This window comes from Lacerta agilis, chromosome 9 (genome assembly GCF_009819535.1).
Source record: "Lacerta agilis isolate rLacAgi1 chromosome 9, rLacAgi1.pri, whole genome shotgun sequence".
Taxonomy (NCBI): Eukaryota; Metazoa; Chordata; class Lepidosauria; order Squamata; family Lacertidae; genus Lacerta; species Lacerta agilis.
The window spans coordinates 18,479,055-18,494,635 of NC_046320.1; the positions used below are offsets into that span (position 1 = coordinate 18,479,055).

The 15,581-nt window shown below is 40.0% G+C and overlaps 1 protein-coding gene across 11 annotated transcripts in view; it reads left to right on the forward strand.

The window, feature by feature from the left end:
• The window catches only part of APBB2 (amyloid beta precursor protein binding family B member 2), a 101,534-nt gene that overhangs the window by 14,394 nt on the left and 71,559 nt on the right, over positions 1–15,581 (forward strand). The window lies entirely within an intron of this gene.

The following is a 15,581-nucleotide window of genomic DNA, read 5'->3' on the forward strand; positions in this document are numbered from 1 at the left end:
AAATATATAGTTCAGATGAAATAATGAAATGTGGGGACAAGAAGCATGAGGCACCTGTGTGTTCTGTTCTCCTTGCACCTGTGTCCTTGCAGAAGGCATTGTAGGAAACTAAACTGTTGACAGAGTCATTATCAGATGATAAATTGATCGCTTGACAAGTTTGCCCCTAGAACAAAGCATCCTTGGAACAAGTGCTGTGATGCAGACATCTATATTGTCTAGTGGTTGTGTTTATTGTGTTTATTTGTTTAATTTAGTTGTTCCTTTGATTGCAGAACTGGTTACATCTTAGCACACATTTTATACAATAAAATGTAAATAACTGCTATCCCCTAGCATACAGCAAATACCAATAGAATGGTCACATGCACACACCGTATGTTTATAAAGCACTATTATGCCACTTCGACAATCTCAGAGGTTTCTAGGAACTGTAGTTTGTTAAGGGGGCTGGGAATGTTAGCTGAGCATCCTTAACAAGCTACAGTTCCCAGGATTCTGCATGACAGTTAGAGTGGTACAAGAGTGGTTTAAATGTATTGTGCGGATAAGATTACAGCAGCTCTTCAGCAGTAGCCAGTAGATAATTTACTCACCCCCCCCCCGGCCGCCAAAAGCCTGGGCGAAAAGATTAATGAACAGCAAAAAACAAATAATGGCAAATGTGGTCATAAACAGGAGTTGGCCCCAAGCTTTAGTATAACTAATAAATATGAGGTCAATAGATTAAAAGGCCCCAGGTGGGAGGTACAAAGCAAAGGAAAGAGAACAAAGAAATGATGCAACTGTCACATCTTAAAAGTCAGGTGACACTGCAGAATAGTTTATATGAGGTGGCATATGTCAAAGCATTACCTGAGTACCTTTTAATGTTCCCTAGAATATCCTGAGCTCCCTTCCTCACCCTTTTCATTTTACTAGTCTCTTCCTTGACCTGCTTGTTTTTGTCGGTGCAATATATATTTAAAGGAGAATTCCTGGATGCCAAAATCCAAACTGGGGACAAGTACTCTTTGGTGAGAGAATCCCAGCAGAGATTTAAAGTCACAAAATATGCAGCAAAGTAAAGCATGGAAATATAAGCTGTTAGACCATGGGTAGGCAAATTAAGGCCCAGGGGCTGGATCCGTCCCAATCGTCTTCTAAATCCAGCCTGCGGACACTCCGGGAATCAGCATGTTTTTACATGAGTAGAATGTGTCCTTTTATTTAAAATGCATCTCTGAGTTATTTGTGGGGCATAGGAATTCGTTCATTATTATTATTTTCTTCAAAATATAGTCTGGCCCACCACAAGGTCTGAGGGACAGTGGACCGGCCCCCTGCTGAAAAAGTTTGCTGACCCCTGTGTTTGACCTTTAAAATAGGTCCTTCTAAGTGAGTTCCAAAAATGTCCCCTTAGAATGTTGCTTTCCAAAATTTCCCTCTTCCCCATCATAGGAGAAGACCACACCTTTGGTAAGTTAAAAATGGCTTACTTACAAACTGTTCAAAGGCCAGATTCATATGCTTCAGAAAAGGTTTCACAGGCAGTAGAACTGAGCTTAGTGGTGAAAGTTCCTAAATGATTGGTATAGGAACTCGAGCGACTGGTGGGAGCCATGCGGTTTGAGCTGGAGCAACTAGCTGACTAGCTTTTCAGAAATCTTTTAATTGAATAACTTTCTAAAGAAAAGTCTGAAGTAACTGATATTATAGTTAAGTCTTTTTAATTCCGTTACATTTTACTCCAAGAAAACCCATTTATCCTAAATAGAACCCAGTAAGGCAGACATGTATGTACAAACTATATTTTTTTAATGTGATCCCATTGAGATCCCAATATGAAATTTAGCAGGTAGCTCTTATAAAATATTAAATAATCAATACATTTTTGAAAACTTTTTATCATATTAATTTTTATCACTTAATTTTTTTTCAATTTAGTAACTTAAATGTTAAAGTAAGTCCATCATGTGACATATCATATTAAAGCCCTTGAAGTTCTGAAGAGATTGGTGTTTTTAGTTTTGACGTATCTCAGTTCTGGCCTGAGCTATTAAGGTCTTTGTGTAGTACGGCACAGCTAAAATTGTCATTAAAAAATATATTCAAACCCTCATAACTCATAAACGGAATGAGATACCGTAAATAATTAAAAAAATAACTTAGTTTTGATCATTCAGCAAGTGTACAAAATATTAAGAAAATTGGATGACATGAGGTAAAAAAGTTGGATGACTTGATATGGAATGACCCTGGTGTGCTTTTGAAGCTGGGAGAGCGCAACGGAAGCTCACCTTGTCATGAAGATTAAAACCGCTGACCTTCCGATCAGCAAGCCCAAGAGGTGCAGTGGTTTAGACCACAGCGCCACCCATGTCTGTGAGGGGAAGTAGACTTACCTAAGCCTGGCAGGACAGTTTACTCTATGGTATTAACTCCTTCATGTGTTAATTAGACTTAAGCATTTTGGTTATTTGAGACTGGTTATCCTAAAGTTTTGTCTTGCTTGAAGCTATTGGCTAATTTAGTCTGATGGATTATTATTAATAATATTAATATTAATAAATCACTTTATTATTAACTGCTCACCCCAAGGTGAACAACCTTTCAAAACAGAACATTAAAATCCAGTTACAGGTGGGTAGCCGTGTTGGTCTGCCATAGTCGAAACAAAATAGAAAATTATTTTCAGTAGCACCTTGGAGACCAACTGTGTTTGTTCTTGGTATGAGCTTTCGTGTGCATTGGTCTCTAAGGTGCTACTGAAAAGAATTCTCTATTTTGTTTTGATTAAAATCCAAAATTACAATCACAGGAATAAGGTGGCTCCCTAAATACATGCATCTTAAGTGTCAAAGGCCAGGGTAAAGTCTTAGGACTTTACAGTCAGGAGTGTAATGCCCCTCTTGCAGCCGTTGTCTTAGCTGTTTTAATATCATAGAGAGGTTGATGTGTCAGAGGGGTGTCAGCCCATAGCAAGGGGGCCTGAGTATTAAAAGACAGTGATATGGGCTGGGTCAGGGCTTTTGAAGCCTTGTAAAAGCTTCCACGTTATGGAATCCATCCCATGACTCCATCTAAGAAGTTTTAAAAGGCTTAGAATTCTGTACTAAAATCAGTTGGACATGAACGTCCTGGAGGCAGTATAGACTAGAGCGTCAATCAGTGTTACTGAACATATGTATTTCAGTGACTTCAGCGAGACTGACTTTTCTGAAACCTTTAACAGGATTGCAGCCTTGAAATGTAGTGTTGTTTTGAGAAAAATTGGGGCAGCGATGGGAATAGTGGGCAAAATGCTCAGCCTATAGATTTAAGATATTCTGTGTAACAACATTTTTATCATTCCATTAATTGGGGGGAACAGAAAAAAGATGCCTCATTTCAGTATGCAAGCAAAGATACCCAGAGTTATTTTTAAAAAAAGAAATTTCCCATTCAGTTTTTAATTGGATTTTACTACTATTCCACAGGGATATCTTTTTTTTTTTTAAAGCCATTTCCCTGGTCATTTTGGCTGACATGATTCTTGGCTTTGCTTAAATTATTGATTACAGCAGGGGGGAGGGACTTCCTGATGAGAGCAGCACTCTCCCTAATAGAAGCCTCTCACTAAATCAATTTCTACCATTGCTGCAATGCACCTTTGGGGAGTTGAAGGTTAGGAGCTTCAACAAGAATTTCTTTTTTGCCTTCAAGGAGTGGATCTTTGCAATAAATTTTACTGAACTCTTCCCTTTTTTGTGGCTTTCATGTTTGTAAAAGCAGCCAGGAACAAGACATTTTAATGAATTTTTGGAGGTGGAAGGAGGGTTCTGGCATCTGTGCGCAGATGAGCTGATTAAATCGCGATGTGATTGATGCCTGTAGGCTGTGGGGTCTCGAAAGCTTGTCACTTTGAACAAAATCAGTCAAGAAATACTTGAGCGTCTGGCAATCTGGAATCAGTTCAGTAGCAAATGCATTGTATGCACCCACCGCTATAATTCCTTTACAGCTGTCTTGGTTTTTCTGCCGTCTTGGGGAAGGTAGTCATTTATATGGGCAACATGTGGCATTTCCACTCTGAAATCTACAGGCTGTCAGGTGGCCTTCCTTTCACCCACCCCAAACTTCATTCCTTGTTAGACTAATTAAATAAATGTCGCCTACGTAGTGGTAGGTCCCCCAGCCGAGCCCCATTCAGCTGGCAGACAGATCTGGAGGCTTTGCAAATAGGGCGAGCACGAGCGAACATGAAGCTGTTAGAACATGTGCAGAACAAACTTAAAGGATGCTGGTGGCAGATCAGCTAAGGCTGAACTGCAGAGGAGGAGGAGGAGCGAGCAAATGTGAGTAGCGAGATATCATATATGTTACTTTTTTCCAGCTTGTCTATGCAAGCTGCCTATTTCTGTATATAGATGTTTAGCAGCTGTTGTCATTGGGGAACGTGGGGGTACTTTTTAAGTCCTGTTTGCATGTTGCCTGTACCAATTGCAGAGAGAGCTTATCCACCAGGGCTGGAGTAATCATCACAGTATGAACTTTGTGTTCTGCTGTTAGCACCTCTGTGTTAGCTCTGGCGAATCCAGTGATTAAGTTTGAAAGCTGTGATCTGCCGAGCCTGAACATTTTCACACTGGTTCTGGATTCCAGATTCCCTTGGACTCCTCGTTGCCCTAGTTTTCCTTTACATGCTCCTAATCTCTTCCCTGTATCTACTTCTCTTGAAACACAGTCTTGGTCTTCTCTAATCATGTTCTTCAACTTGAGGGTAAAGCAACTTTTTTTCTATAATGGAAGGTTGGTTTTGAACTAATACTCATTTGTTTGGCAGTGTCTGATTGGTTTCTGGCAGATAAATTTGGCAGTTAACGGGGGATCATTTTCAGCTTATTTTTAGAGGGGTCACTATTGTTTCACACTGTGGGTTAATCACCAGGACAGTTAAATAAATCAAAGTTAGAAGTCATTGTTAATTCAGTGAACAGAAACTGATTTATAAATCAGTTACATATTTTTATTCAGCTAGAATATAAATATTTTTTAAAAGATATTTTGCAAAGCTTAGTGACTTCACTTGGCTCACATGGTTGTGTGATATTCAGAAAAAAGTCAACAATATACTGTTAAAATGTGGAAGGTGCAATACAACATTATTTACTATCAATTTGAGAATATCTCTTATTCAGGGTTGACCAGTAGGTATAATTGCATTCATAGTGCATTAGCATAGAAATCTGGTGCCTGCAACTTAAAGCTTCAGGCTGTCTCATGTATTGTCATTCCACAGACAATTGATGAAGAGCATTGTCTTGCTTAATTAAATTCCAAAGCAATCAACTTTTTTTGTGGGGGTGGTGGAGAGAAATGGGAGGCTTCTTTTTTAAAAGAACCAAAATTTTGCTGCTAGAATACATAGATTTTTAATGACAATAGCCAAATATGTTTTTACATTACAATATTAGCCTCAGTAGTTTTAAGGTTTATACAGCCAGCCAATGAATAGGAACGGATAATCATCTACTACTGCAGCTTTCCCAAACCTGGTACCTTACAGATGTTTTGGATTGCAACTATCTTTAGCCCCAGCCTGGCCAATGGTCAGGCACAATGGAAACATTTAGGAGGGAACCAAGTTGGAAGAGAGTGATCTAACGGTTAGATTCCCTTCCCTTTTGTGCATAAAGAGGGCTCACAATCCCAATTAAGCCCCAATCTGAGATGATGGAATTATTGGTTAGAATAATAGAATTGTAGAGTTGGAAGGGACCACGAGGGTCATCTAGTCCTGCCCCCTAAAATGCAGGAATGTCAACATGCGGATCATGGACCGAATGGGTTCATTTGATCAATGTGTAACTGTGACAATTTTACATTGAGTAGATAATTTTGTAAGTATTGCACACCACTGATGACATTATAAAGTACTGAAATGAAAGTATCACAGAGGCACTCTACTGCTTGTTCTCTGAATACAATATTTGTTGTGAAATTGTGATATATAGTGGCAGGCTTACTTATCTTAATATTGTACCTTGTTTATGGCAAGATGGGACAGAGAGGCATTATTGGATCAGGACCTGCAGTTTTGGCAAATGGGTTGGCTGATTATGCATGCATGTTAGTTAATAAAGCACTTGGATATTCAGTGGTTCAGAACAGGCGGTTTTGTCACTAAGACGTAGGGAGTGCAGGTTTGGAATTTCTAAATCTTCAGTTTGTCAGCACTTTGTAATGTAGAGCAGACACTGCCGAGGCAGCAAAACACCAACCAAAAATAATAAATTCTTTTTAAAATGGGAATATTCAAATGCTTTATTAGTGGTAACTAAACTTGATGTTGAAATTTGAGTGAATCATAGGATAGAAGCGACAGGAGGGCGACTTTTCTAATGTCTCTGCACATTACTGTAAATGGACTGTCCAAGCAGTCCGGTTTTATTTTTCATCCATCAGCCAGATTACATCTTGGCACCACTTTTGTTTGCCCAGCAACAGCAGGCTTTAATTAGCGGAATGGATCGGTTAATTAAAAAAAAAAACCTGTTTGCAAAAATCTAGGGGTTTGTCAACAATGCAGCAATTGCTCTGTTGCGCACTTTCACTTTATAAAACTGTTGCTTCTTCATATTTGGTTTTATGATGATATACTGTTTCCCCATTACCTTTCCTTCCTTCCCTATTACTTATTTGGTTACAAAGCCAGGCTTCATTTGGAGCATGGGGAATTGCCATTTGATGGCTGCATAATATTTGCTTGGCTGGCTGTGAGCTGATGATCCCTACTATTTCCTGAAGCGCATACCTAGGTTAGAGTGCGTGGTAGATATCTAGCCTGCAAGCACCATGGTGGCTAAAGTTGTTTTTTAGAACAGTTTTCAAATAATTTATTGCATCCTACCTTGAACAGCAAATTCAGAGCCTCCCTTTTAGATTAAATTTTGATGCGTTTGTTTCTATAAATTAAAACTAGCCTCAAAAATGCTTTGATAGCATGCTGAATTAGTTAGCTTCCAGGAAAAAGCAAGTGAACTGCCACAGGGCTCCGTCATCCAGCACAGTGCCCAGTTAAGTGGTAGTTGTAAGAAACAACTTGTCTTAGTAAGTAGTTATTCCTTTCCTCCCCAATTTGCCTTTTATTAATGAATCCAACACCTATAAAGACATGGATTAATGAATCCAACACCTATAAAGACATGCTTCAAGACCAGTTTCCCCAACTGGCTGATCCCAAATCTGCAAGGGACAACAAGCTACAAGCTCTAGGCTTGATTGACTAATGGCACAAGCCTAACCATGTCTACTCCAAATGAAGTCTGGTTGAATCCAGTGGAACATACTCCCAAGTAAGTGGGGTTAGGATTGCAGCCTAGGGGTTCCAAAGAAAAAGCCTATGTATGGGACCATCATTTTGGAAAAGAGGGGCTTTTCCCCATTAAGGTGTGGGTCATAATTAATGCAGCCTAGGGAATTGCTTCCCATTAAGGTTCTGATCCAGATGTTAATACAGTATGTGGATGCTGATTTTTAGCCTTGTTGTTGTTCAGTCGTGTCCGACTCTTCGTGACCCCATGGACCAGAGCACGCCAGGCACCCCATCCTCCACTGCCTCCCGCAGTTTGGCCAAACTCATGCCAGTCGCTTAAGAACACTGTCCAACCATCTCATCCTCTGTTGTCCCCTTCTCCTTGTGCCCTCCATCTTTCCCAATATCAGGGTCTTTTCCAGGGAGTCTTCTCTTTTTAGCCTAGTAATTTTCTAAAATCATAAGTGCAGCTGATTAAAACTTCCACAAATGGGAAAGCCAGACTGAAGAGTTTGGTCTAAATACCACAATGGGTGGTATTCAACAAAGCTTAACCTCTTGAAAGTAATGAACCTAAGTTAGTCGTGCTCTTTAATTTCATTGGATCTACTCTGAGTAAAACTTAGTTGAATACCACCTACAATTAATTTTGTGGATTCATTTATCAGTTGCATCAAAGCTTTTATTTCTTGATATTTACTAATAAAGCTACCCTTTTAGTTTAAATACTTTAAAGTCCTGTTTTTGTGCAAGCATGATAAAAACCCCACATGGCCAGATGCTCAAATATCGCTGTGTGGACATTCTGTGCCAGCCTAGCAGTTTGAAAGCATACCAGCTCGAGCACAGTAGATAAGTAGGTACCGCAGCGGCGGGAAGGTAAACAGCATTTCTGTGCCCTCTAGCCCTCACCACAGTGTTCTGTGCGCCAGAAGTGGTTTAGCCATGCTGGCCACATGTCCCAGAAATGCCTGAAAGCGGAGATGAGCGCCGCAACCCCATAGTCGCCTTTGACTGGACTTAAACCTTCCAGAGGTCCTTTACCTTTACCTACCTGTGTTGGGATGACCATTCACCTAGCAAGGCAGCCGGGGGAGATACACCCAAACTCTAAAGCAGAGCCTTTTGTACACTCTCTCTTCCCAAGGCCAATTCCTTCCTACCTCTGAGTAGTAAACAGTAGTATGCTTTTTCCTCTGATAAATCCCAGAGATTTTAGTCTGAGCTTGCGGAGCCCTGTGCAAAAGAGTGGTCAGAATCACTCTCGCAAACGAGTTCCTAACACTCTTTATTTTTGTAAAGAAAACGTAGGTTTGATCCAACCAGTATTCATCACTTGTAGGAACACAGGAGGTTGTCACAGCTGCAGTCCAGTATTTCTTATACCAGGGGAACCTCTCTATCTGGCATTTGGGACTTACCCCAGGACACCCCTGACCTCCCCTGCTCAACGCAACTTCAAGTACTTTTGCTTCTGAATGTGTCCTTGAACTGTGAAAATGTCTGTTGCATGCCTGGGTTAGAGGGGTGTGGGTGTGTGGGTGGCCCTGTCCATCACTTTCATGTGGCCCTCAGACTGGAAGAGGTTCCCTTCCCCTGATCTATACTGACTCAGAGTCATACAGGCTTGACTAATACATTTCTATGTGTAAAATAGTAAGACTTTTTGAGCACATAAATACAATATTGTCCAACGAAGGAGCACTGTTGATGAATCATTGATCATTCTAGAAGTCACTTTCCCTGTACATTAGTACCTTGCAAAATAAAAAATAAAAGAATCCTTTCAGTAGCACCTTAGAGACCAACTAAGTTTGTTCTTGGTGTGAGCTTTCATGTGCATGCACACTTCTTCAGATACATTGAAACAGAAGTCACCAGACCCTTATATATAGTGAGAGAGTGAGGAGGGGTATTACTCAGAAGGGTGGAGGGAAAGGGTGATTGGCTGATGGGTGTGGAAAACCTGTTGACGACTGTTAACAACTGCAATTAGTCTTAAAGGAAAACGCAAGGGGTGAGATGGCTAAAGATAGCTTTGTCCTGTATAATGAGATAAGAAACCAATGTCTTTGTTCAGACCAGGTCTCTCCATGGTTGTAAGTTTGGTAATGAGTTGCAATTCAGCAACTTCTCTTTCCAGTCTGTTTCTGAAATTCCTTTGTATTAAGACAGCTACTTTGAGATCTGGTTTGGAACAGCTTAGTTCACAAACGTTTTGGCTCCCGAACGCTGCAAACCTGGAAGTGACTGTTTTGGTTTGTGAACTACTTTTGGAAGCCAAACGTCCAATGAGGCTTCTGCGGCTTCCAATTGGCTGCAGGACCTTCCTGCAGCCAATCAGAAGCTGCGCTTTGGTTTTCGAACATTTAGGAAGTCAAACGTTGGTTTTCGAACGTTTAGGAAGTCGAACGGACTTCCGGAACGGATTCTGTTTGACTTCCAAGGTACAGCTGTATATAAATACAGTGGTACCTCGGGTTACATATGGTTCAGGTTACATACGCTTTAGGTTACATACTCTGCTAACCCAGAAATAATGCTTCAGGTTAAGAACTTTGCTTCAGGATAAGAACAGAAATCGTGCTCTGGCGGCGCAGCGGGAGTTCCCATTAGCTAAAGAGGTGCTTCAGGTTAAGAACAGTTTCAGGTTAAGAACGGACCTCCAGAACGAATTAAGTATGTAACCAGAGGTACCACTGTAGTGTTATTTGTGGAGCAAAACTTGTTGCAGATGCAAAGGAAGGTTTTTGAAAGAGTTTGACATGAACCGCAGTACCCTTTTAAAAAAGTGTAGCGCTCGATGCCACCTGGTGGACAGCATACAAAATACAAGTTTGAAAATAATTGTCGGATAAAGGAAATGCTCATGTTGCAGGTTCCTGAATCATCTGTGAAGTCATTTCTGATTTCCCCCTTTTTTATTAATGTAATCCATAGAAACATACAAAGTATAGAATTTAACACATAATAAAGTTCAGGACATTAATAAAACTCAAGTCAAGACACAGCAAAAATCACACAATAATTAATCTCTATCAAGTATAGTTGAAAAAACAAATATTGCTATAGTTTTAAATGCTACTACAGCAAAGAAAGACAACTGTGAGTTCTACAAAGTGGAAAAAGTTAATTAAGGTGTCTTCAGTTCAGTTTGATGACTAAACTTCTGCAGGTTTCATTGAGCTGGCTCTAACTGTTGGAACTAGATTTTTTTTTTCCTTTTTCGAACCATCATTGGACTTCTTGAAGGTTTTTTTGCAAGGAAGAGGATCCTGTTGTCTTGACAACCAGTTGCACGCTGTGAAGGAGGACTGTTCCAAATGGCCAGCTTTTGGCTGTTTATATCTCAGTTTCTTGTTGAGTAATGCTGCCAAAATTAGACATGCTTGTCCGGCTTGCGATGCAGTTATTTGTCCTGTCGAATGTTGCTTTTCACCACATTTTAATTTTAGGGTGGCACTCAGGTTTCTTGCCATGAGTTTTCGAAGGACCTATCTGCTGGCTGTCATTGTGAACTATGAGGATAGGGTGTTCTGCTGCAGCGCATGCAGAGTAGAGGAAGAATTTTTAAAATAATATTGTTTGGCATTGAACTGTGATAATCACTTGCATGCAAAGTATGGACATTTGCAAAAGTGGAGTTGCAATCTACAGCTATTACATAGCATCTTCATTTGAATCCTATTTGAAACAACACATCAAGATTCTTCTGTTTATATTTTAAATCTGCATGCTTCCTTCATGTCTGCGTGTATCTCTTTTGGCCTGTTATGTCTCCCTAGAGCTACTGAGTTTTACTTATGTTCAGAACTTTATTATGTGTTAAATACACATAATGGGGGGCATAGGAAGGAAACAAGGTCAAAAGGGGACTACAGTTGGGAAAAGGTTGGAAACACTATTCTGTATCTCTGTTCTGTATCACCTGTGGCCATCTTAGAATATTCGGGGGGGGAGGGTATGTCCCCCAGTTGGGAAACACTGATGTAGAAAATAGAGGTTCTCACTCTAGAACAATTGACTGAGTTTTGCCTCTCTTTTGTAGGAATCAGCTATTGAAAGTTCCATGCTTTTTATAAAAGTAATTTGTAGGGAATCTTGGTGAGGAGAAATCTCCTTAAACCAGGGTTTAATTGTATGCCTTCTAATTTTAGACACTATAGTATGCAAAGTTATATTCCGTTGCACTCAATATTACATTATCCTTTCCTTTCTTGTATTCCTACTGTAAAACCATTTTAGACTTGTTCATACTGTGCCTTTTCCCACTTTATAAGAACCTGGAGGGGAAATCTCAAGAAGCTATTAACAAAACAGGCAACTTCTACACTGGATTAAGATGTGTTTTTAAATTGTTATATAAGTGAAATATTTGTTTCTGCTTGCATATTCTGTCTTGAGTTCTAGAAACAATCCTCATTTTTGAGGAAATTCGGATTGCATAAATATAGCCTCTTTTACTGACAGAATATATAATCAGTTCATATTTTATGGGATGGGATAAAAAAACCCTAGTTTTTGATACTTCATATTATACTGTATTGTATTGTATCATATTGTATCATCATATTCAAGCATGTAATACCTGCAATCTGAATGGTACATTTTATATATCTATAAAAAAGCAACATGATTCTCTGCTGCCTTGAACCATGGAAGAATATACAGTACAATACTGATAAATGTTATATAAGGAACAGTGATGTCAATTCGCTAAGAAAAAACAGGGATACCCAAACCTTTTGTTGTTGTTGCATCTATGAGACTATTTCTGTTTTGTGACTGTTGACCTTGTAAAACAGCCTTGGGATGCCTGCCATACTAGAAAAGATATCTTCATGAAGTTGCAAAATAATGGAAGAGAAAATTGGCTCCATTTTACTGCACCTTCAGGTCAGTCATGCCATACGGAGATACTGCTGCCTACTGCAATTTTTATCTCTGTCTAATTGAATTGAGGCCAAGCAATGATTCATGTTACGGTACTTTTTGATTTGCTATCTTTTTCCTTTGGAGCAAAAGCAGTAAAAGAAAAACTGTTAAAATGTACTATTATTCCAAACACTAATGACCACCAGATCCGATGTATTGTTTACGGCACTGTCAAGTTGTAGTAGCAGTTGATTTCCATCTTGTTTTAGGAAGTCGTAGTAATATTTTAGTACAGTGCAGTAAAACCATCACAACTTGAAACACAAATTGAATTCCCAAATTTGCTTTCATCACCTTGCCAAATTCAGCATCTGAATTGGAGCATATCATATGGAATGGAGTTTATTGTAGCAATAAATCAGCTCTGTGGTAGACTGTGACAGCTGGAGGAGAGAGTTATAAAACAGCAATATATTATTATAGTCAGATTTTATTGCACCTTACATTTTTTTTCAAACTCATCCCTAACCCTCTAACTAAGTGTGTGCCCTATGGTTCTAAATACTGTTATGTTGAAACAAGAATAATATTGCAACAGAAACAGTATTTAGAACCATAGGGCATACATGGCGCTTGTACCACATTCTGTCATCTTTCATACTGATGATTTAAGGCTAGTTTGGAGAGCCGATGGCCCTCCAGATTATGTTGGATTCAATCTCCAGGCAGCCTTGGGAAGAACCATCAATGGTCAAGGATGATGGAAGCTGGAGTCCAGCAATATCTGGGCTCCCAATTCATCGTCCAAGGACTGCATGTGGCCCTCAAGGCATTTTTGGCAGCCCTTGGCAACATTTGACCACATACACACAACCCCACATAAGTGAGGCACTGGGCTTTAGGAAGGAGACATGAGGGCTCTGGCAGGGTCCTAGAGTCCTCCCTCCTCCTTCCCAAAGCCTATTTAGTGCTTTCCCAGCTTTGGGAAGGAGGTGGGAGGCCTCTAGGACCCTGCCAGAGCCTTGTGCCCCCTTCCCAAAGCCTGACTCCTCACTTAACTGGCTTTGGGAAAGCAGAGTGAGGGTGGGAGGCATCAGATTTTGGCCTCGCTCACCCCTTTGTTCAGTAATGCAGTCTGTGGCCCGCAGGTACTCTTGTGGCCCACTTGGTATGAAAAGTTGGACCACTCTGATCTGGGAGGATGTAGGTCCCCAGGTAAGGTAAGCAGAGTTTGTCTTTCTATAGCAAACTTCCTTTTCGAGTTGATCATTCAAAATTTCAGACATCAACATGCATGTCTGGCTAGAACTCATGGGAAAGGGTCATAAGACAAGTAGTTGTTTAATGCTTGGGATCACCTTTTCAGCATTCCCAACAGCAGTCCCAAAGGGTGAATGGGGAGGGAAGATTGAAGGTGGAGGAATTGCCATATGCAAAACACTGCAGTTTTGTGCCAGCCAGGCCAGGATGTTGGGAGAGTGCTTCTAACCAGAAAGTTTCAGGGTTGGTGTGGATTCCTTCACATTTCACCCCTCCTGTTGGTTCCTGTGAGAGGGAAATGTGTTATAGCAGCTCCAGGACTGACATAGTTTTCTTGCTGATCTGGGGGTGGGTGAGTTGGGAGAAGGAGGGGAATTTGGATCCTGCATGTCCAAGATCTTCATTGATCTTCCTCTGGCATGCTCCTTCACTTGCACCATTGGGGCACAGCTGATGGAAGGGTGAGTGCTGTAAGTACAGTCGTACCTTGGAAGTTGAACGGAATCCGTTCCAGAAGTCCATTCGACTTTGAAAACCAAAGCACGGCTTCTGATTGGCTGCAGGAAGCTCCTGCAGCCAATTGGAAGCCCAGTCGGATGTTTGGCTTCCAAAAATAGTTTGCAAACTGGAACAGTCACTTCGGGGTTTGCGACTTTTGGGAGGCAAAACGTTTAGGAACTAAGCTTTTTGACTTCCAAGGTACGACTGTATGACAAAAAGGCATCCCAGGGTGTATCTGCTGCACCTTTGGAATAGAGATCTGGCTCCTCAGCTGTCCTCCCAGGGGCCATGGGATTGCAGCCTAAACAAACACATTTTGTTAATAACTGTAATACTGTTTTGCTATTTCCAAGTGTTTTGTTATGAAAAAAATAAGAACAAACTCTCAGTGCTAATAATTCGGTCGTTGGTCCCCACATCTCAATATTAATTAAGATGGAGACTTCATAGACTACACTTGTAGAAAGCCACTCACCTGGTAGCCTATGCATAGCTGTCAACTTTCCCCCTTTTTAAAGAGAAATTCCCTTATTCCGAATAGGATTCCTCGCAAGAAAAGGGAAAAGTTGACAGCTATGCGCCTATGGTAAATAATAATCACCTCCAGGCAACTAGGCAATGAAACCAGTCTGATGCTGGCTCTGTCCTCAAGACCTAAGTAAACCAGACTTGGTTTTCAGAGGAAAGAGAAGAATTAGCCTGAAGGTAGAATCATCAGGCTCATTCTGACTTGTGTGAATCTGATGTTCGTAGCCAACAAGATATAGTGAATTCTTATTGTTTATTACTTCCCTGGGCTTCCCATAAGCATCTTTGTTCACTTGCAAGCTGCTATTTGGAGCAAAACTGACAGTATATAAATTCTGTGGTGCTTTACATAGTCTTTCTAGCAAGTGAGGCAAAATTCTTTCTCATTAAAGAACAACATTTTCAAGGAAACCCTGGATAATACAACACTTCAGTGCTCAGAAGCCCTTCGTTCAGTTTACCAATTGAGGATTTCTGTGACTCATGGAAATAATGGGTCCATGAAATGTTTATCCTAATTCAGAAAGGGCCTTTATTCTCTCAGAAGGCTTGCAGATTATATTGTCTTTTGATATACAGCAATCTATAGCTGCCTGGATTAATAGAAAGATATTGTTTCTCAGTGTGATTCCTATAAACATTTTTTCTCTGTGTATAATAATAATTACAGTTGATATCCAATTAAGTCCTCCTCAGAGTAGATCCATTGAAATTAATTGACTTGTCCATTGAGTATGATTAATGCTGGATATCACCCAGTATATTTGTAATTAGTCTCAGAAGCAACTAGAGCAGAATGAAGTGCTACACACTATAATTAGCAGACATATAATGTTTATAGTACAAAATAGCCTTGTTATATTTAAAAGAAAAGTATTCAGAGAATGGGACACAAGCCTTAAAATTATATTTAATAAATTTCTTTTTAATTTGGTGAGGCTCCTCACTTAAAATATTATCTTGTCTTGATTGCAGCGCTTTCTGTAATAATCTTGCAGTGTGTATTCTTTTGCTTGTTTAGTTATATTGTCCTTATTGAAGATCTTATTGAAATCTGTTTTGCTTTTTTTTATTTCCAAGTCAAAACACTGCTGGAGGCTTCTAAACTTCAAAGACATTCATATTTGTTCTCAAACTTTTA